We start from the raw sequence: 23,926 nt of genomic DNA on the forward strand, positions 1-23,926 counted from the left end.
GCAGGTGCAGCTCATGATTGCTGTGGTGCATGGGGCCAGGGTGCAGGGCTGGTGGAGCCCTGTGTATCTCCGCCAGGTTGGACCCGGGCAGCGAGGGGGACCCTGGGTGACCCCCCCCCCAGACCCAGGAGGCACCAGTTGCCAAGCCAAGAGGATTCTGGGGGCTGTCCCTGTGGGCTCCCTGGTAGACTAGGAAGTGGACTGGAAGTACTTCTGGTCCACTTCCTGGTCTGCTGCCAAGAGTGCTGGGGAACCCCCATGCTTCTGTGGAATGCTGCATCTGCCCCAGCAGTGTAGGGTTCAGAGCCCCTGCTGCCTAGAGGTATATAGAAAAAACATTTAAAGAAGTATCTACGTCTGAATCTCCAAATCTGTCCAAATCTCTCTGACTTGATTCAGGGAGTTCCAGTTTGATTCAGAGAGATTAAAGGGTCTCCTGATTTGATTCGGATTCAGAGATTCAACCACCAAATCAGGCCAAATCTCTGCTGAATTGGATCAGGGACCAAAGCTTTGCACTGCCCCAGCATCTACCTTTTTTTTGCTTGCAATTTTGGTGGATTTGTAGGAAACCAAAAATCCGTCCTAACAATGTAATAAAATTTGTTCAAATGGGACTTCAGTCGCTTGTTATTTCAAATATGTGGGTCCCTTCATGTATAGGGACCTACATCAGACAGAACATGGACCTGAGCAGCCATTCTGTGGGAGGAGAGTGGCAGCCCCCCCCCCCCACATCCCTGGCTGAGGGGCCCCAGTGGCTCCACCCCTCACTTCTGAATGGCTACAGGGCTATCCATCAGGCAGCCCCTCCCCTCACTGCCAATTGGCGAAGAGAGGCTGGGCCACATGGCAGGTAGCCCTTGTAGCAATCAGGGGCAAGGGGAGCAGCCATCTTGCCTACAGCCCTTCCAGCAGGCAGCCCTCTTCCCCCTTCAGCCTTCCCCACTGTGCCAGGCTGCTGCAGCTCCCTGAGGACTGCTGGCTCCCTTGGAGGAGCTAGCATTTTCTTTTCTGTTAAGTGGCTTTATTTTATTTTATTTTTTCCCCTCCCAGATTTCGTGAAATTAGGAATTTGGTAGGTCCCTACTCATATAGTACAAGGAGCTCCCCTGGGACTGTTTACTGACTGAGACCATGAGGCTGTGACTAGTGAGTATCTGTAATTGTTAATCCAGTTTGGATTAACTTGGCTTCCAGTATTTGCTAACTGGGAATCCACAGGTTCATTAAGAACAGGAATGAGATCTACTACTTTTGAGAAACTTTTTAGCATCCATTGGGCATGTCTACATGAGATTTACTGCAGAGTAGACTAATCTGCAGTAAATGTCTCATGTCCATATGTGCAGGCCTTTTAGGGTGCAGGAAACTAATTAACTTTGCAGCAAGGGAGGTCCTGTCAAACCAACCTTCTATAATCAGGTCACAAAATCATTAGAGCAGGTGTCACAGTGGATGTAGTCTTTCTGGACTTCAGCAAGGCCTTTGACACTGTCTCCCACCTCATTCTCATTAAAGAGCTAGGCAACTGTGGTACTGATGCCTACACAGTCAGATGGATAGCAAATTGGCTGAGGGGCTGCACTCAGAGTGGTGGTGGACAGGTCATATTTGACCTGGAGGGATGTGAGCAGTGGAGCCTCCCAGGGCTCAGTCCTTGGGTCTGCACTGTTCAATTTCTTTATTAGCGACTTGGATGAGGGGGTGAAAAGCACTCTGTTTAAATTCGTGGATGACACCAAGATCTGGGGTGAGGTGGGCATGCTAGAAGGGAGGGACAGGATACAGCTGGACCTGGACAGGTTACAGGAGTGGGCAAATGAGAATAGGATGGGATTCAATACTGACAAGTGCAGGGTCCTGCACTTCAGCAGTAAGAACCAGCAGCATACCTATAGGCTGGGGAACTCTTTTCTCGAAAGCACAGTGGCAGAAAGAGATCTTGGAGTCATTATCAATTCCAAGATGAACATAGGCCGCCAATGTGAGAACACAGTCAGTAGGGCTAACCGTACCTTGTTGTGCATCCACAGATGCATCGCAAGCAGGACCAAGGTGGTGATCCTTCCCCTCTATGCGACACTGGTCAGGCCGCAGTTGGAGTACTGAGTCCAGTTCTGTGCGCCCCACTTCAGGAGGGATGTGGATAACATGGAGAGGCTCCAGAGGAGGGCCATTCGCATGATCAGGGGCAGCAGGGCAGACCCTACAAGGAGCGGCTACGGGACCTTAACCTGTTTAGCCTTCACAAGAGAAGGCTGAGAGGGGACCTGGTGGCCGTCTGTAAACTTACTAGGGGAGATCAATGGGGAATGGGAGAGACCTTGTTCCCCTGAGCACCTCCCGGAGTAACACAGCATAACAGCCATAAGTTGTTAGAGAGTAGGTTCAGACTAGACATTAGAAGGCACTACTTCACAGTCAGGGCAGCTAGGATCTGGAACCAACTTCCAAGGGAAGTAGTGCTGGCTCCTACCCTGGGGGTCTTTAAGAGGAGGCTTGATAATTACGTAGCTGGGGTCATTTGAGCACAGTTTTCTTCCCTGCCCAGGACTAGAAGATCCGCAAGGTCCCTTCCGACCCTGTATCTATGAATCTATGAAAGATAGTACTTGTAAATACAAATACTACTCTGCTGTAGAGTTTTTTACCCCATAGCAACACATGTGTAAATGCTGGCGGGGTTGGCTAAGGCATAAGGATGCTTCAATGCAAGAGCTGCTTACCGGCTAGCCTACACTGAAGAACTTTTGTGCCTGAGCCAGCCCCTCCACAGCACATTGAGCCACATCAGAGCAGGTGCAAGCTGGTGGACTGACCCCTCAGGCTCCTTGCCAACTGGGTCTGCTCTGACCTGGCTCAACATGCTGTGGTCCCAGCTGCATGTTCAAGCAGCAGGTCGAGGAGCAGTAAACTTCAACACAATATGCACTGAAGTTTATTGCTGTGTGTTAATAGCATGTGTAGCTGGCCCGTTGGGTTTGAGGTGAAAGATTCAGCAGGAACAGGTTATCTGTCTAGAAAGTGCTGTGGTGGGCAGAATACCTCCAGGGTACTCCTTAAGAGAGCACTCAGCAGAAGCTATAGTACACCTTAAAAGGGTACTTTCCCTCCTGTTAGTAATGGGTGCTCATCTGTTCCTTCTAGGGTACAATACATTGTGAGGGAACTTATTCACCCTCTTGCAATCAGAGTGTGAGCACTGGGCTTTGTTTTCTGGGTGAATATTCAGGGCATACCTGATACTCTTCCCAGCCCCACTGGCACATTCACATTCAGAGCAGCCACAGTCTGGCTGTAATCCTTTCTCAGGACTCTGGCCAATCAGCTTGTTATTCTGTCTTTGGAACTGCAGGACTAGTGGCCGCTTGGGACCATCTGACTTCTTAGTAATAAATCAGGTTGCAACTGAGCCTGATTAGGAGCTTGAATTTGAAGCTGTCCTTGGAACACTCTGAGATTTGATCAAGGAAGTAAGAATCAATTTTCCTATCCTCTTAACTTGGCATGTGAAGCTGTTTTTTGAAAGAATTTAAACTATGTAATCAAGTCTCATTTTTTGCCTTTGTAACAAGACTAATATGGAAATGTAGAGATTTGAATAGTCCCTTCTGAAAGTGCCTAATGTTGCTATCAGTATCGTTCCTTTTTATAAACGGAACTGTTACAGTTCTAAGAAATAAAATATTCTAGGAATGCACTCATAAAAGATTACACAGACAGTGGAATTTTTTAGCCTCGGTGGGAACAGAAACCTTTGGGGGGAAGGGGGTATAATGAATACCCTGTTCAAATCACTTCTTGGTCACTGCTAAAGATATCACGCTTGAAATAATGGAATACAAGGGCATTTTATGCATTCCTCCTATAGGTCAATCAGCTACTCATTTCTTCAGAGCATGCCAAGACCCTAATGTGTGACACACATTTATAGAGTGTGAAACAGCTCTTCAGAAGAAAACACACAATGGAAAAAACAGAATAGGAAGGAATTTTACATGCTGTGAGGTTTATTCATACATCCTATAACCTCATCTACTGACTCAGCAATTTGGATGTCACTGGGTTAGTTTGACATACATCACATGTGAGCATGACAGAGATAAGGGAGGAAAGGAAGTCTCAGATGGTAGACTACACAGATCCTGCATATGATGCTCCTGGAGCATCCTGTGCAAGGTTCCAAGAGGATGTAATCAATTAACCAATTATATGCCTGACCTAACCATGCCTGCAATGGTCAGCACCCCATTAGGGGGTTATTGTAGTGTGATGGTCACCAACTGATCAATCTGGATCGACCAGTGGATCCTGGAGCCCCTTGAAGTTGATCCTGGGCTGGAAGGGATGAGTGTGCACCCCTCCCACCTCCCATCCCAGCAGGTCAGTTGGTGGGGGAGGGAAGGAGCGACATCTGGGGACCACATGCAGTGGGGCTTGGGGCACAAAGTCCAGTCTGCAGTGGCAGCTGCTGCCGCCTCACACAGATTGGGGGGCATGTGTCCTCATTCCCAAACATGGGGCCGTGCTGGCGGCTGCAGCAGCTTTGAAGTAGGGAATGGGGCAGGAGCAGTTCCTGCACAGCCAGTGCAGGGCATGGGATGAAGCCATGAGTGGCTCATCTGGGGGGCATGGAGAGGCAGGGCATGCAGCCTGGGACAGCATGGGAGCATGTGCCCCTGGATCTGTCTGCAGGGTGGGGCAGGCTGTAGAATGAGGCTGGGGCAGAACCAGCTCTTCCAAGCTGGGCTACAGCAGTGCTGGAAGCAAGGCCACAGGGGGGACCGTAGCCCCCCAGCCACCACTCCCAGTGCCAGTGCCACCCACTCCAAGGGCAAGCGCAGATTAGGCCCAGTGAAAACAACCCAGTGCAGCCTGCTCCCCACCCCCCGACCCTGCAAGGACTTAGGATCCGGGGGCTGGCGAGCGTGGGGGAGGGCAGGTTGCAGCTGCAGGCTGGAAGGCTGCACCAGGCTTTTGTTACTGGGCCTGTGAGAAGCAGTTGGGGGGACTGTGGCCCCCTCCCCAGTGGCCTCACTCCCAGTGCCACCGCAGCCCAGCTGGGAAGAGCCAGTGCTGCCCCAGCCCCAGCACACAGCCCACCCCTCCTCACCCCGCCCTGCCCCATGGGCAGATCTGGGGGCACCCCCCCTGCCCTCCTGGGCTGTGTGCCCCTCCCATCCCATTCCCTACCTCCCTGCCATTGGTGGGGGGTGCAGATCAAGGCCCCAGTGGTGAGGGAGGTAGTGGGGCTAGGGCTGAGGCATCAAGATCCCCTGTCCCCTCCCCTTCCCCTAGGTGGTGGAGGGGGTAGATCTTCAGTTCCTTTTAAATTCCAAAAGTGATCTCCGACCTAAAAAGGTTGGAGACCACTGTTGTAGCTCTTTCCTCAGTTGCAGCCTGTGCACAGCATATTTTTTGCTGCCTGTGTCCTTGTTGACTGCACTTCACAGCTCAGACCCAGCATTGTTTAAGCTAAGCCATGGGCTGCTGTAGATCTTCAAGAATGTATTATTCAACATTATCCAGTAAGTGGTTTTAATGAAAGGATTCCAGTCAATAGGTTGCTTGCAAGCTATTTACTATGAAAACTTGGAAACTTTGCTACTTCAATTATGTTATTGGTAACCTGTTATCACTGGGTTCTATAATGACAGTCGGGTATAAATGAGAAGAACTAAACAATTTTTATTGTAGTGCGGTAGGCAAACCTCTGCTTTCTCTAAGCTAACTAACAGCTACTCCTTAACTGAGGGACCATCTCCTAATTCCCAACTCTTCTAAATTAAGGAACTTCCCTAAATTATCATTTTTATCTTTACAATATAATTGCTGCACTTTGATTGGATGACTTACAAATCTATAATTAATTGTCAGGAAAATTGCTGGAAATGACCACAGCAAATATATTCCTACAAGTATGCATAAAACTTTTGTTTCTACAAGTATCCTCATGAACAAAAATCTATTCATAAAAATGCCCATGGATAATGAATGAACTGAGAGCAGAAAGGGCAAATTTATGGTTTTTACTCAAATAAATACCAATAGAAACATTTTCATGACAGTTGTGCAGAACTGTGCAGAGTTAAATCTCTGATTGAAATTTCTTTACAAATTTTGCTATATTAAAAACAAATCGTGTATGCTTATTTCAGCAGTGATTAATGCATTTAAAAGCTGTTGGAATTAGTATATGTCCATTTACAACCTTCTTCAGTCCTTCTTTGCTATCGGCAGCGCTCTGGTGGGCACGTTTGGTAAAAGGGGACAAAAAAAAGAGACAAAGGTCACTGGAATGTTACAAGCTGTTATTGTCATTGAGAGAGACTGGGCACACGCACAGAAAGCTTCTCTGTCCAAAGCTGACACTCTGGTGAGAAAATGTAGATTTGTTTGATACTTCAGAAGGTGATGAATTTGCTGGGGCATCTTTTTTTAAGTCATTATACAAGTGTAAAGCAGCCCTGAAATTCCTGTTCTCCCTCTTATAGTAGAGTATCCCTCTCCCCATTAGTTCCTATACCTTAAAATATAACTCACTTTTAAAATACATTATAAGAAATAATGCAGTCTTCAAATGTTCAGGGTTCAGGTGAGACTGTTCTTTAGATGTAAGGGAAATTGTATGTTTTAATACTTATTTTAACACTACAGTCCCACTTTAAAAAAAACCAAGCAGATTAGTGTCTAACCACAATCAAAGGGAAGTCAAAACCCTGTCCTGTGCTGTATTGGTGCAGTGGAAGAGGAAATCCATTTCCTCCTGGCACAAGCAGCAGAACAGAAATGCTCCCAAGCCCTCAGGAAAGTTCTAGGAGTGAAGCCTAGTTCCCAGGCTACCCTGTGCACCATATGCCCCATGGGATGTCATTCGGCAGGGAGGGGCATGGGCAGCCTCTCTCAGCCAGTAAGTGTGTGTACTCTGCTGGCTAAAGTCAGCGGGTGGAAGGTCTTTAAAAGAAACAGCAAATTTTACCTCACTATTTTTCATTCTCCCCCTCCCCTTCCTACCATTCCCATTCCCACACATGGGTTTGTGTCCTGGACATCAGGATTCATTGAGCATTCTTTCTTTCCCTCCCTTTCTTTCTCACTCTCTCGGTCACTCTCCCTCTTTCTCTCCCTTCATGCCCCAAACCAGGTTTTTATCACTGTATGCAATTGAGAGCCATCCAAAAGGGAAAACAAACCCCAAACTCAGGAGAGACCAAAGGCCTAGTATGCATATACAATTTTCATCTTTCTCCTTTTCCTTCTCCTCAAAGAACTCACCACAGCAGGATTCGTCCTTAAAACATTTCTGTTTCCTAATAAAAAATTTTATGGGCCTGACTCAAGTCACAAAAGAGTCAGTGGAAGGATTTTAGTTGTCAGGTCTTGATCCATAATTCACTGAGGAGGGTTTAATTCTACTGGCAGTTTAGGGGTTGAGTTGTATGGTTATGTTGTATTTTAAGAAAATTTTATTTCCCCAAGAAGTTACATATCCTTTTTTAAGAAGGTTAAAATATTATGAGTTTAATACCAAATTGAATTCTGGGGAATAGGAGTAGGCCAAAGGAATTAAAATAAACAATAACCCAAGTGATCAGACTTGAAACATCAAATGTTTGGGGCCTGATCCATGTCCCCACAAGCAGGGGCATACGGTTGGTGCGGGGGGAAAAAGCAGCAATCACACTCTGATTGCAAGAGGGTGAATAAGCACAAATTTGCACCGCTGTTTTTTGTCCCAGCACGTGCCCTTGCACATGGGGGTTAACATGTGCAGCACATGCAGTTTGCAGCACAACAGATGGGTCTGTGGCACTGCAAACTGCACGTGCACGCTTGTCTGGATGCAGACTCCATGAAAAGAAAAAGAGGATCGGGCCCTTCACCACTTCGGCCTTCAGCGTGCCTCTCTTGTGGCTGGGAAGTGAGCTGTCAAAGACTGCAACATTACAGATAACTACATTGGAAACTAAATTACATGCAGATGTGGTTTAGTTTGCAACATAGCAAACTCATTTAATTAATAAAAACCCCCAAAACCCATATGTGTACAGCGTGATGCAATTAAACCTCAAAAACGGCCGATTTTCGTCATATGTACAAGTGCCTTAAAACTACTAATTATCTCTCTAACAATGCTGGTAGTTTTTCAAAATTACTTCAGAGGAAAGGCCAGATAATAAAGGAGATGGTGATCAGGACACAATACAGTGATTTAATTATTCCACCTGACTACAAGTTGTATATGAACTTTTAATCCATGTAGCCTCAGCAGTAGCACAGTGCTTCTGTTAAATCATGTTAATACAATATGCTGGTGTACATGATCACAATGGCAATGTTTGTCTAAGAAACTGCTCTAAATTATTTCTCCATCTATATATGGAGGTATTGTTAACAAACACTGCAGTCCAAAGACAGGTTGGTAAACCAGCGGGTCAGATCAGTGGAATTTTTCTTCTTTCCAGAAGCCCTGCACAAAAATACGAGGAATATTCAGGGGTTACATAAACCAGACAGCTTTATTCTTTGAAACCTGTTGTTTGTAATGTGTGCAAATCCTCAGCTGACATGACTGCACAAGACATTTAAATGAAGTCCTGCTGCTGCTATAGTTGCATGAACTGTAAAATGGTAATAAAATACGTTGATAGCTTCATTATGCTAAATGGAGGGATATTAGGCTAGTAACATAGTCTGGCCCTGAACACTTGAGGTGGCTGAATGGAGAATAAAGGACAGCTTTCTAGACTGCTGATAGCTCTTTTGTCCTTACACAGCTCTCTCTCACGCTGTGTATTTGAACTTAGAAAGGGGTTACTTTGCTCTTGTCTCTTTGCTTTAGGAAGCTGATGAGTATATGAAATGTTCATTCATATATTTCTTCATATATTATTTAATGTAATATATGCATTAGGGGGGTTGTCTTTTTTCTTGACCGTGAAGTTTTAAAGAGCTGTTTTAGACTGAGGTCCTAGATTTCTTCTCAAACTACTAGATCTTCTAGCTTCATGACACTGGCATTAGGAATGCCAGCCAAACCCTACAATATTATTAATTTAGCACCTTCCCTTGTCTAAACTGTCATATGAAAATTTACTGATATGAGTGCAACTGAAAAGAGGTCCCAAGTCAGCTCTATGTTTTATTTTGATAACATCTCCATGATTTATCTCCCTTAAGAAAATGGATGCAAAATAGAACAAAACTTTATTCTCCTTTTTTGGGAGCCTCTAAATAGCCTCAGCACTTCTGTAAGTATTAATTTAACTTATTTTTATTCTGATGCTAGTACTGTTATGAGCTAATATGCCTCGGAAATATTTTGGCAATCTTTCCCATTATGGTCTGATCTTATCATTTCTCATAAAATCAGCAGTGTAGGTCTGGTCAGTGTCTGGCTAAGAAATATATGTGGAAATTCTAGAGTTCTGCAGGAAGTGCTATGGCTGATTCAGTACAGCAGGTGGCATTGTTCCCCTCTGATAAAGAGCTTGTCTACACAGGGAATTTAATTCAGATTAAGGTAAAGTGTGAATTTGTAAAACACAATAGCTATTCCTGATTTAGTCCCTGTGTGGGTACTCTAATTCTGGAATTAGAGCATTGCCACATAGTTTAATGAGGAAAAAAAATAAGGAACAGCTAGTTTGAAAAAAGCTCACGCAGGCAGGTAAGAATATAAGAACATAAGGACTGCCATTTACTGGGTCAGACTAGGTCCATCTTGTGCAGTACCTATGTAACACAGTGGCAGAGTCGAGGCTGAAAGGGAGAGTGAACTAGGTATGACCAGGGATTTTTCCCCACTGTTCTTTTCTCGCTTGCAACCTCCAGCATTTAAGGTCTAAGAAGCTATAATTCACTAATTCCCATGCTCAATGGCTACTGATTCCCCTTTCCTCCAAGAATTTGTCCAATCCCTTTTTGAATGTAACTAAACTATCATCTTCCACCACATCTTGTGACCAGTGGCAGATTAAAATTTACTAGGGCCCTGAGAAACTGAAAATTGGAAGTCCCCCACCAAGTGAGGGCCAATTTCCTCTTCTCCCACCACAGGGCTATGGCTGGGTCCACCTGTCCAAGTCGGTGCATCCTGGGCAAGCCAGGGGGCATGAGCACCACTGAGGTGAACATGGGCAACTGGTGCCTCCCGAGTCTGGGGGGGCACCAGTGGGACACGACCTGGGGGGGTCCCCCAGTGGCCGGCCAGCAACCAGGGAGGAGTGCACTTCTGCTGGTGGAGCCAATTTCAGGGGGGGCACTAGTGCTCTCTGTGTCTCCCTACCAGCTTGAGCGCTTGCTGTCAGGAAGGGCACCAGCATTCTCAGGGGGGGAACATGCCCCCCCATACCTCTCTATGCATTGCCTGTGCAGGTGAAGGTGGCCCCAGCCCTGACCTGGCCCATCCCCTCCACAGAATGGGTGTCACACAACCGGGGCTGCAGTTCCCCAGCACTGCAGGCCAGAGCCGAGGCTGAAGCTGGCCTGGGCGGGGGAAGCATGGGTTCCTTGCTGCCCCCAACTGCCCATCCACCCCTATGCGAGCCCTGGTAGAGTGGGACTGTCCCATCCTGTCCCACTGGCTCTAGAGCCAGTGCCTGCCCACAGACAGCAAAGCATGGGGGCCGCCCATGGGGTCTCCTGGCTGTAGATGGCCCCAGAAAGCTGCCACCGCCCACAGGAAGCCCCACACCCACCCCATAGCCTGTGGCCCTGGCCCAGCCAGAGGGGAGGAGGCACTTATTGCCTGCCCCAGATGCCTGCAGCCAGGATGCCTGCATGGGCCATGCTGCCACTTGCACCCCAGAGCACCCCGTTTGGTAGGGTTGCCTGGACATGGGTCCTGTGAGCCTATGCATTAATCTCCCCCTGCTTGTGGCAATGAGTTCCACACAATTACACACTGTGTGGAAAAAACCCAACTTCCTTTTGTTAGTTCTAAACTTACTGCCTACCCCTAGTTCTTGTACTGTGAGAGAACATAAATAATAAATCTCTATTTACTTTGTCTTCATCATTTAGTATTTTGTAAACCCTTATCATGACCCCTCCCCCACCCCATGTCTCCTTTCTAAACTTAGTAGGCCTAGTCTCTTTAATTTCTCCTTGTATGAAAGCCCCTCCATCCTTGTTACCCTTGTCTGTACCTTCTCTAGTTCTTCTATATCCTCTTTGCAGTGTGGGGACCAGAACTGGGCACAGTATTCAAGTTGTGGATGCACCATGGATTTATAAAAGGGTGTGATTATGCTTTCCATTTTGTTTACAGCTCCTTTCTTAATCCCTAACATTTTGTTTGCTTTTTTGATGGCTGCTGAGCACTGAGCTGATGTTTTCAGCAAACTGTCCACAATGTCTCCCAGCTGACTTTCCTGTGTAGTAACGTAAGTGTCAAGCACTGAATAGAGAGGGTTATAAACACAGAGGGGTAGGGGAATCTCAGAACTTTCATGAAAAAGTCTGTATCCTTGATTTTTGCCCCATCTGCCATCACTGCAAATTTTCTAGGACATTGTGTGGGGCAATGTGTTGTTTATTCCAATAAATGATAACACTGAAGTTATGGATGTTGATGAATTTTTGATTAAATGAAATGTTGAAATCTCTTCAATGCAGGAACAGTTTTTAGAGATGTGTTACTTTCAGTGAAGTTTTGGTTGGGAGGAATTTTTTTTTTCCTTCAGAGCAGGGAGAGAGTTCTCCAAAGCTCTGTCACCAAGTAGTCAGGGTCATTAGAATTTGGGGACTCAAGCTCAAGTACCTACCTAGAGCTGTCTCAGGGGTTGGGCACAAACATTTGGAGCTGATTCAGAACAAGAACATTTCACAAGGGGAGAAGTTATTATATTTTAATTGTTACTTGTGCTTGTTCTATTGCTTCATCTGAATTAAAGCTGGAGTAGGCTTGCTACATACCATTCTTGATCTGTTCTCCTTCTAAAATATTTCTAAAAGCATGCATGTCCATATGCTGAAATGCAGAACTACTCTGAATCAGCCTCACTCTTGACCAAGAGTAAAGAGTTCCCATATCCCAGACTAGAACCTGAGCCATCGGGCACTAGGCAGCTGCACATCCCCACCCTATCCCAATCAAAAACTTTAAGGTTTCCAAAGGGAAATAGATGTTCCAGCAATACCTTTTTTGTGAAAGGCTTTTTTTGGGGGGAGAGGGTTGTTTTGGGGGGTATTTTGTGTGTGGCTGTTCCCATATAGAATGAAAACAAATTTTGAAATCTTGAAACTAGCCACAGTGAGAATAGACTGGTTGCCCTCCAGCCAGCTCTACTGGTGATTTGGAAAGAACCAGCAACATTTTTGCAAGATTAGAGAACATAACTGTCCCCATCTCTTGACAAAAAGCAGTGTATTTCTGTTGGTTTGTTACGTACACAATTTGAGTCCTAAGTATGAACAAGGTAACACACAGTGGTTAAGGTGTCTAGTGCAATTCTCTTGATTACTGCTCCTTCTCAGGGTATTCTTGTTCAAAATAGTCCATGGTGCTGGCAGAATCTTTTTCACTTTCCTGTTATCAACTGATATCTGAGTTCTAGTAGGACTTTGCAGATCATTTCTTCCATGTCTGGCAGCTTGAATATAAGTCTGTGAATCAGGAGTTCTGAGTTCTGTTCCGGTCTCTGCCAATGACAGACCGTGCAGCCCTGGACAAGTCATTCCCTTCTCTGTGGCTCAACTGTTTCACCTGTAAAATGGAGGCTGTGACATTTACCTGCCTTTAAGGCATATTGGGCATTTTTGCACATGCACTGGGAAGTGCCAGGAATGGGGTTTTTTTAATTAGCAAGCCATGCTAACTGAAAATGCCTGAACGTCACATGTATCGGCATCCCCCCACACTGAAAAATGGCAGTGGAGTGCTTTGAACCAAAGCTCATTGAACAAGCTTTAAAAGCTTTAGTTCAAAGTGCCTTACTGCCATTTTTTAGTGCTGGGACACTGATCCATGTGACGCTAGAGTCTACTGGAGTGCATTCATTTCCATGCTCCAGCAGACTCAGTCTTTCTGCTCCAACGCTCTGGATTTCCAATGCACTGGAGCTGGCTCCCTGCACGTCTATAGGAGCCCAGTGAGACTTGTAGAGGAAAAGGGCTCTTGTCAGTGTCAAGTATGACTGTTCTTATTATTAGGCTTTTTTTGTGGAACAGATTAGTTGGTTTTTGTGGCCTAGGGAAATGAAACGAAAATCCTCCCAGTCGTGGAGACTGCTGCTTTTGCTGTACAGCCATTGGAATAGAACTGAAGCATTTCATATGCATGGACTTCTACAGAAAGACTGTCAAGCTTGTAAAGTCTTAGATGGGCTGACCCTGCTAAATATTTACAAGATCTCAAGAGCACTTCATAGCTTTTGTTTGACCTTTCTTTGGTAACACTGCAACTTAATATCCTTGAATAAGAACATATATTATGCATTAGCATTGTTAGAACAAGAGATTTATAAATGCAATTCACCCTCCTTTCTTCAGAAACGTAATTAATTTCATTTATATACCAACTGACCCAGCTTGAGAGTCCAACTTGAACACTGTAAACATCTTCTAATCCAAAGCCTATGTTAGGCTGTGATTAATTGTGAACCGCATTCATTTGTTAAGGGTAATTCCATAGTGGTGCATTAAATAGCCTCTTGGTATGATTTCAGAGTTATTCTACTGAGAGTGATGATTGTATTGGTAGTCACATTTGAAATGCAACTTTCTGTATAAACTATCTCCCATTTCAGAGCACCTTTACTTTCACAAATTGTTTCTTTAAAGACTGAAATATTCTATTCATGGTTGGAGACAAAAGACAATTTTTTCTGCAAATTTCCAGCACATTTTATCTAGCCATGCAGCAGTGATGCTAGGTATTAACACACACACATATTTCATACATATTCCCATCAAAACAGTCTACATGTGCATAATTCAATAATAGTTGTAATCCAGGGCTGTAAAACTGGTTTGGCTGCCTGAACCAGGTAAGAAATCCTAAGAGGCCAGAAGCAGACCCACCTCTGGTAAGCAGCAGCTGTGGCAGGATGAACAGCATCAGGGAGCGGCCAGCGGGTTAAAGCAGCCATTGCTCACCCTCTTCCAACAAAGCCTGCCCCTATTGGGACTCCATTGCTTAGGTTTTGGCAGTGGGCCATGCTCCTGCTCACCCCACCCCTTAATTCCTGGGCCGTTTTGGAGCTCTGCAGGCTGGAATACAGTCTGAAGGTTCTACAACCCGCGTTTAAAAGACTTGTTCCAGCTTGTCGCGTTCATAGACCTCCTTGAGCTATGAAGATCAAATCTGTTTTGAAGGTGTTCGGGTTTCAGTGTTCAGATTTGGTTCTTCACTGTCTTACACTTCATGCAACCATTCACAACTGTCAAGTGGGTAGAAAATATTGCCATTTTAGTAACACTGTGCATTGACTTTAAAAGGGTGCACATGACAGTCCAAGGTACAAAGGAGAAAAAAATAATAACCTTGTTTTCCTGTTTTTTCTCGATATATTTTGTATAGTTTGCTTTAGATTTTTTTCCTTACCCTACTTCTTTGATTATTACAGGGTACTAAGAAGTGGTTTCATGCACTCTAAACATCTAAGGACTTTAACACTCTGTCATGGCATTACAAACACTTTCAGAAACCTATAATTATTATTGCCGTCAGTACTGTGCCTTGTTGAAAACCACACTAGCTGAAAGAATGACTGCAAAGCTATGAACAAGCACATCTGAGTTATCTTCCCACCTCTGCTACTGACTAATCTTAATAATGCTTTATTCCAGGGGTTATCAACCAGAGCTACGTGTACCCCCAAGCCTACTTAGAAAGGTCTTTGAGGGTACACGCAGGCAGGCAGGTGGTGATGGAGCACACCCCAGGGCACAGCAGCAGCATTTCCCTTTACACATTCACTTCTTACCTGGGGGAGAAGAGGGGTGTGCCAGGTGCCACTGGCACCACACAGCACATCATGGTGCCTCCCTACCCGAAACCCAGCTCATTGTCCTGATTGGCTGGGTGGCTGCCGCCTTCAGCCAGTAGTGGGTGGCAGCGGCAGCTGCCATGTGTGAGCTTTCTCTCCCTTCAGTGCCCTCCTTCCAGTGCCACTGCTACACACCCCAGGAGGGCATGGGGGTGTGGAGGAGCGCATCCATGGATCTGTACGTGGGGCAGGGCAGCACAGGGCGGGCTGGGCCACGCTGTGCTGGGGGAGGGCAGTGGCAGCACTGGGGGGAAGGTTGGAGGGGCTAGAGCAAATTCTGGAGTGACTTCATCTCTGCCCATAGTCCCCCTGACGGCGCCGCTGCCATTGCCTGCCCCAAGTGTAGCCAATCCCAACCCCACAGTGGGAGAAGCCTGATGCTATTCTGGCCCCAGCCTGCCCTGCATGCAGATCCAGGGGCACTGTTACCCCTCCAACCCCCATCCTAGTGCTGCCGCTGCCCACCCCAGTGCAGCACGGCCCAGCCGCCACCAAAAAAAGTGTGGTGCTACCCTGACTGCAGGCTTCAGCCCGCCCCATTCATATGCCCCCCATGCCCTCCTAGGGGTACGTGTAGTGGCGGGAGCCATTTCCCACCCCCCTGCATGGCTCAGTCCTGCACCCTGCCCCAGCTGGGCAGCCTCTGCCCTGGCTGCTGCCCCAGCCCCACTCCTTCCCTGACCACAGGGGTAGCCCACTCTGCCCTACCCCATGATGCATGCCCCCCATGCTCTCCTGAGATGTGCAGTGGCAGGAGCTCCCCCAACCGACGCTTGCCAGACAAGCTGCTCGTGGCTCCCTGCTCCACCCTGGCTGTGCAGCACCTGCCCCAGACCCACTCCCTCCCACACCACAGGGGCCTCAATTTGTCCCACCCTCCACCTCCCTTAAAAACAAGAAAAAAATACGAGGGGGTTCAGGAGCTGAAACTTTGAATCAAAAAGGATACACTTATTTTAAAAAGGTTGAAAATCCCTGCTTTATGCCATACAAATATTAGTGAGTAAGGTTTTACAGCACCTTAGCAGTCAAGTCCTTATCCTCATTTTGCAGTTGAAGAAACTAAAGCTTGGAGGAGCTTAAATGACTTGCTGAAGGGTGCACAACAAATCAGTGTCCAAATTAGATACTGTCTTATGTGCACCTGTTTCCTCCAGGCAAATGGCTTAAAAGTTTGTCTCTTGTTTTTTTTACCTGCAAAATGGGAAGATAATGTTTTGTTATTTTAATCTGAAACCCATACTTGACTTGTTAGCACTTTTCTTGTCAATTCTAGAGGGACTTATGAGTAAGATAGTGCCTCTCTCAGCTGGAATGTGCACCAGTTTTGAGGCCATTTGCCTCATATAGCACTCACTAGATTCTCTCCAAGAGGAGAAAACTACGGATGCAGACAGCAAACACATTTACTGCCGAGTGATTTACCCAATTTTTACTTCACACTAAATTTACTCTGTAAAAAGGAATGGACAAATGACCAGCTTCCTCAAACTGGCTGCCTTAAGTAGGGGGTATTTCAGTGCCTGGCCACTGAGAGGAAATTAGTTTGCATATAGTAAATGGCTGTGCTGGAATGCAGTTGGCAATGGTACTGTATGTCTTGTATGTTCCGTCTGTCCCCTGGAGTAAATTGTGAATACCCCACAGTAAACATGCCTTTTTCCCTGTCCAAGGACAGGGACCCATGACAAGGGCTTGTGGTTTCTAGAATTCTCATACTGCCTCTAATGTGCTACACATACTAATGGAGAAGTTAGACGTGTGCTTCTCAACTGCTTTTCACTTGTAGCCATTTGCAGTTGTAGAAAATGAGTGTAAGGTGTAAACAGCCACTAGACTGACATTCTCCACTTCCTTGCCCAGTTTGTAGCTTATTACTCACATTTTGTATAAAGATGAGACACAATATTAAATAGTAGAGAACCCGGGTTGCTGGAATTTAGAGGAATAACAATCATTTGGGGAGATGAGTTTCAATCTCAGTCCTAACACTACTACACTGCATAATAGGGCTGTGCAAAATTTTGGCAGCCGTTTCATTTCAGAGGTGTTTTGGGCCATTTCAGCACCTGAAACACTGAATATAAATTGAAATGGAAGGCTCAGAAACATCTCTGAAACAAAACGAGGCATCCGAAATGTTTCAGAAATGTTTTGGAGATGTTTCCGAAATTTCGGAGTTTTGGAGCCAGGCTTGCAGGGAAACAGCTGTACGCTGCTGCCCTGCTGTGTGACTTAGCTCCAGAAGAAGCAGGGATCCATACCAGGGGTCTCCTTGCTGCTGCTGCCAACCCACCCACACACTGCCCTGGCAATACAGGGCTGTACAAGGCGAGCAGCAGTGGCGAGGAGACCCCAGCATGGATCTCTGCTCCCTGCAGAACCAGGTCACATGGCAGGACAGTGCTGGTCCCTGCTGCACGACCTGGTTCCACAGGAAGCAGAGATCTAGGGGGCTACACGGGACAGGCAGTGGCAGGGAAGAGGTCCCTGGCGCAGGTCTCTGCTCCCTGCAGAGCCAGGTCACATGGCAGAGCAGTGCTGGTCCCTGCCACATGACCTGGCTCCACATGGAGCAGAGATCCAGGGCTGCACAGGGTGGGCAGCAGTGGTGAAGAGACCCTGGAGTGGATCTCTTCTCTCTGTGGAGCCAGGTCATGTAGCAGTGCTGGTCTCTGCCGTGCAATGTGGCACTGCAGACAGCTGAGATGCAAAACATGACCTGGCTCTGCATAGAGTCCCTGCCACGTGACCTGGCTCTGCACAGAGCAGAGATCCATGTGGGGGTCTCCTTGTCTTCATGGAGAGCAGTGGACCTTCCCCTCCCTTGAACAAGCCACCCACAGCCCAGTCCTGCTCCCCGCTGGGGCCCTGCAGCCCCTGGCCTCATGACCTACCTGGTTGGGCCTCGAAACAGATTCAGTCAAAGCAAAACAAGACAGTAATCCAAAACACCGACAAATCACTGTCCTCCAAAACAACTGAACCCAAAACCAAATTGAAACACAGCTGTTTCACACAGCCCTACTACATAATCAATAGAAGTCCAGAGTAGCTAACAGATTTATTCATGATTATTAACCATGAATAAGTCTGTTACTCTGCACATCTGTTTGTCATTCTCTAGCTTTTATATGTTGTTTGTTTGTTTGTTAAAAGTGTATTTAATATAATGCAAACAAGGATTTCTCAAGGAAGAAGTAGCAAATTTCAATACAGGATATGCAATCTTTATATGTGGATTTATCCTTTAGTTTCAGTGGGAGTGTCTACATGAGGCATTCACTGTGGAGTTGCCTAATTAGCTCCACAGTAAATGTCTTTGGGGTCTACATGTGCAGTGTTATTAGGACAGAGTAAACTAAGTAACTCCACCTTAGATTAGTACTTGTAAATGCAAGTATTACCCTACAGCAGAGCTTTTTTACTCTGCAGCACTGCACGTGCAGATGCTGCCAGGGTTGACTGCGGCATAAGTGGTCTTCAGCCTTGGCTGCTTGCTGGCTAGCCCTGCACTAAAGCATCCTCAAGTCCCAGCCCATCCCTCTGCAGCATCTTGAGCTGGGTTGTAGCAGTCCTGGACTGGCAGACTGACCCCCGGGCTCCCTGTCAGCTGGGGCTGCTCTGACCTGGCTCAACATGCTGTGGTCCTGGGAGCACACATTCAAACACAGCACCCAGGAGCAGTGAATTCCAGTGCAATATGTCAGAGTTTCTTGCTGCACATTAATTGCATGTGTAGATGCACCCAATGAGATCTACAAATAAGTCGAGTTTGAAGAAACTTGTTGAGTTTTAAAGTTAAGAGTATTTAAAAGCTGCTGGGTTTCAGACTTTTGCTTTGGATTTTGGAAAGCTGAGCAGCAGGTAAGTGGGTTTCATTTGCAGTAATAAAATTGTGGGCAATAGTTCTTCATTTGTAAGTCGGGTGTTCCATGCAGTCTGTTTGTTTTAGAAACTGTGCATTCTCACACTTCGCTCTGTAAATTAACTGTTCAGGCAGTAAGCCCCATTTTCGGTAGGATATTAAGATTTTCTTTCCATATCCTCTGCTTACAGTTGGATGGTTCCTTCTGTGTGCCCTGTTTGTAGGTCCACAAGAATTATAGATGTCCCCAGAACATGAAGCAAAAAAGAAGTGACTTAGAAAACCAGTGATAGAAATTGGTCCATGACACACCTTCAGAATATATTTCTGCACCCACAGTAGCTAACTGAATGATTCAAACTAAGAGAGGCCCTGGGATAGCTGTCATAACTTGTCCGTGCTTCATTTCATTTTGAGATATGTGTGTAATTGCATAAACAAACATTTATTCATAGAATGTAAATTTGGCTGATGCATTGTGCATATGTGAATAATTTATTCTTGAACAGAGCAACAGTCATAATTCAGCAAGCTAAATATTATATAACCACTTCAAAAGTTGTCTATTTGGGAAAAAAAAAGAAAAGCTAATTTATTTTGGGCGCTTTCTTGCATTTATAAACATTTAAATTGTGGTTCTACTTTGAAAAGCAAAAACGAGGTCATTTTACTTGACAGACCTACTGCTGTGTTTTTTCAAAATCACATAATCCAAGTAAGATTTTACTGCTTTTACTGTCTCTGAGATCTATATGCATCTCTTCAAAAAGTTCAGTATCCTTTGATTCCCCACAGAGAGAATGATTAATTCCTAGGAAAACCTATGTGGCCTGCCCATCATAGGGTCTTTGCATAGCATGAAAGCAAAAGGCTCCCACATTGTGTCTCCAGACTCTACTGAAAAGTATCTGTTTGTCTCCACCTCCACCTTCCTGAGTACATTTTGTGCTCTCCTATCAATTCAATATATGTAAACAGTAAAGATCATAACAACTAGGTCAATGCACACTATTAATACATTATTACAGGCAGCTCCAAAACTGTCACAGTGAGGTAAATTGCTTCTTGTTTTGAGTAAAAAGCTGTACATGAAAAAAACACAATGGGACATTGTATTACTTCTGCCCTAGGAGTCAAGAATAAATCAGAATAAGACAGACATTTATTTAGATAGATACAACTTGCTTCAGTGCATAAACCATGCTTAGTCTGTGGTTTGCTTTACTACTCTTTAATGTTGTGGGGGTGGGAGATTTTCACAAACACCTATGTGATTAATGATTACAGTTCTCTTTGAAAAATCCAAGAGATATATGTATGTTTAGAAGACATCTAGACACTCTAAAAAATCCCACAGTGTGCCAGTTTCTTCAGTCTATAGCACTAGAAAACTAGGAAGGCAGTAGGCACTGTACTACACTGTAGCTCCGTGGTGACAGTGCTGTTCTCAAAAAAGCAAGCTAGTCCACATACATGTCTAACATGGCTGAGCTCCATCATCCTGAAAATAGGATGTGGTTTCATCCAAAGTGGGAGATATTAGCTTAACTTTCCATTTGCAAAAGAGTTCCACTGTTTTGTTGACATTACTTTTCTGTGTACCTTTCACAGACCAAATACACTTGGTAAAATTCTTTTAAAGGACTGACTTTTTTTTTCTTCCCCTGAAGGTATTTTTTTGTATCACTCTCAGGATGCCAAGTGCCCCTTCTTTTCTCTTTGACTTTACCCTCACTGATCTTGGCGCTATGCAAATCACCCCTTCTGACCAAAAAAAGGATTGGTCTTGGCTCCTGTCAGGATCCATCAGCACTGCTAGTTGAGTCAGGCAAAGGGATGAATGCAAAGCATGTGTTTGTTTTCACTTCCTGCTACCCAAGCTATTTGCTGCTTCCACAGCTCACCTGCACAGTAGAGTACAGCACCTGGTTTAATAAGAATGTTCCACAAACAAAGTATCCTCTACCTCGCTGTCAACCCTGTGTGATAAAAGGGGTATAAGAGACTGGAAAATGTAATAAGTTTTCCTTGCGAAATTCTTCATACTTTAGGAATGAAGCAGTACCATTTAGTAAATAACCTGGTGTTATATGGCTATTTGCTGTAATTTGTTTCGCCTTTATGCCTGAAAACATATAATTTAGTGAAGCACAGTGCTTTCTGTGTAATCTGATAAGTTGCATGTGTACACATGTGCATGTGATGGGCTATAAATCCCTTTGAAAATATTTTTAAAAACTTATACTCAGTACAGGACCTCGATGGCCTTTCCCTTTAAAAAATCTTTGTGTCCTTTTATGAACCTAAAAATGAAGCTTCTCTGCCAGAGATGATTAAAATGTATCCAGAGATGGAAAGGAATTCCTAAGTGGCAGGGAGATCACTCTAGCTTTTCTTCAGTTTGGTGGCAGAGTTTTTATCTGGAGCTCCCATGAGGTCAAAGAGCCTGCTCTTGGGAGCAGCTTGTAATGCTTCAGGCCTTTCTAGGAAAGAGTTCAACAGCTGACCTTGAGTTTCCTGCATGGTTGCTTGTTGTATTACCATGAGGCAAGGACTGCTAACCCTGAGGAAAAACAAATGCAGATGCCAGGATGTACATAGAAGCCTCCTTTCCATCTGGCTATAGAGGGTTTTGCTTTTCCACTTGGCGTCAAATTGATCATCAGATTTGATGGCAGAAAGGCGTTTTCCCTTAGGTCAGATGAGCAAGCATTGTGGAGGGTTGCCTTCCTCTTTAGCCTGGGGCAGGATCCTCTTCTTAGGATCTTCTGAGCATATATCAATCATACTTCTCTGCTGTTACAGTGGCATGCCTACTTTGTAATTGTGGCACATCAAAGATGTTGTTGGTTTGTTTTCAAAATATGCTTTGCGGCTGTGGTGTGTGAGACATTGGAAAGGGTGATTTTTAGAACTCTTTGGATCCTTGCTACATGTGGTCACAGGGTATTGGCCCCATTAGCCCAAGAGGCACCTTCCAGACTTGTGCTCATGTGTTCCTATGAGATAGCCATTGTATAAGAGGGATAGGATCAGAGGAGCTACAGCCTTCTTTGGGGAAGGAAAGGCCTGAAGAAAGATGTGGAAAAGAGAAGGCTGGACAAGAGCAGAGAGAACCAGTGGAAAGGGAGGGGGAGAAGGGGCTAGGATGTAACCAGGGGGCTGGGAGATGATACAGAGGGGGTGGAATAACAAACAAGGGAGGTATTGGGCTGAGAGTGAAAATTGGAGGAATAGACCAAGGGAGCAACAGCATCAGAGGTCAACAGCAGAGAGGGTCTTTTGCTTGCTGGACAGAGCTCAGATTCAGATCTCCAGGCTTCTTCACCTGGCAGTGACACCTCAGGAGAGCCATCTCATCATCTTTGTTCTTTAGCCACCTCTATGTAAATTCAAAAGAAAAATGGCAACCTAGCTTACAAGGAGGTTGAAACACAATAAGATCTTTTGGAAGAAAGCATTTACATTAATACAAAGTGTATGTAGTGGTGGATCAGAAGTATAATTGGTTGCTTTACTCACATCTGTAACACTGTTACTTAAGCTAGTTAGAACTGAATAGTTGTGTTCTAGATCCGCAGGCATTACAGTCAGCACTCTTTTACAGTATATTCCATAAGGCAAAAGCAAATGGTTATATTTGCTTTTTGTCATATACCTTACTAACCTTTGCATTTTAAAGCTACAGTTTTTTTAGTGTCTGGGTCATGTGAGTTTTCATTTGATTGCTTTTGAACTTTTCGTTTTGTTTAGCTTTTGTGTTTTTGCTCTAACTTCACATAGGTACAAGGAAAATCCATATTAGTTTCCATTTTGTCAGGTAGTACAGACACTTAGAAATTACAGGAATAATTCACTAAATCCTTTCCCATGCTATTCCTCCTGCCAACACTCCTGAATGCTGAATGAGCTAAATTTCATATTTAAGAGCCAACATAAACATTTCTTCCACTTACTGCTCAAGGTTAGCCTGAATCCCTTTTAAACTACAGTAATGATGTGCCTGGACAAAGAAATCCTGGACTACTGAACATTATTTAAAATGTATTACAGAGCTGGATATGTTTTGCTTATCAAGGATACTCAGTTTTAAATATCCACATGCCAAGTGCACTTCTATTGTTTCTATGTAAAGATATATATGGATTTGTAAATGTTGTGTGTGTATATATGTATACAAACACATGCATCTCTTTCTAAGGCACAGAGCTTAAATTTAAAAACTAAATTTTCACTTCAGTGTTTCATAGTAGTGATGAGAACCTGCTGTCAATTGCAGTCTGTCACAATCTATTCAGCTTCCTGCAGTCCAGGACATCACCTGCCAAAGTGGAGGATGAGTTTTGGTTTCTGTAGTTTCTCACATGCCCTTATACAGCATCAACAGCTGTTCCATGCATTGTATGTATCCATATGTTTTGGCAGTATAGCTAGGTACAGACATTCAAAAAGCCTGAGACGGAATTGATCTAAGTTACATGATTTTCTATAAGCAATATAGTTTAGCTTGGTAGCGAACAGAACCCACATTCACCCCTTGGCGGGGAAGGTAAATCTTAGACTGGATTCTGCCACTTTTAAACCAGTTTGTGTGCTGAGCTTCTATTCTGTTACAGGTATAGACTGGTTTCCGTTCACTGATACTGGTAAAAATGTGATGTCTGTACCTGACCCATGGGTCAATCTAAACTGGTGCAAATTAATTTGTTGTACCACATCATCATGACTTTCTATATGCCACACCTCTTTCAGGCAATCCCTTTTAGGAATATTTTTTTTTATTAGAACTGTTTCATGTAACCTTCCATCCATAACATGAGTTTCATTAGTTGCCGTGAGTACAAGACTCACAGCAAAAGAAAAACTAAAGCTAATGAAAGTAAAATGCCTAGAGAAATGATCTGAAGTAGATTCTCTATATGTAAAAGTGTCATCACTCTAAGGTCATGCATGGTATTTCAGGCTCTCTCAGAACTAGTTGCAAATGCAGGATCCCATTGAAAAGGAACATTGCAGACTTCAGCTTTACAAGATTGGACAGAGGTATAAATTAGGAAGTGGA

The sequence above is a fragment of the Crocodylus porosus genome, unplaced genomic scaffold (assembly GCF_001723895.1).
Source record: "Crocodylus porosus isolate Cpor-Errol unplaced genomic scaffold, CroPor_comp1, whole genome shotgun sequence".
In the NCBI taxonomy this organism is placed as follows: Eukaryota; Metazoa; Chordata; order Crocodylia; family Crocodylidae; genus Crocodylus; species Crocodylus porosus.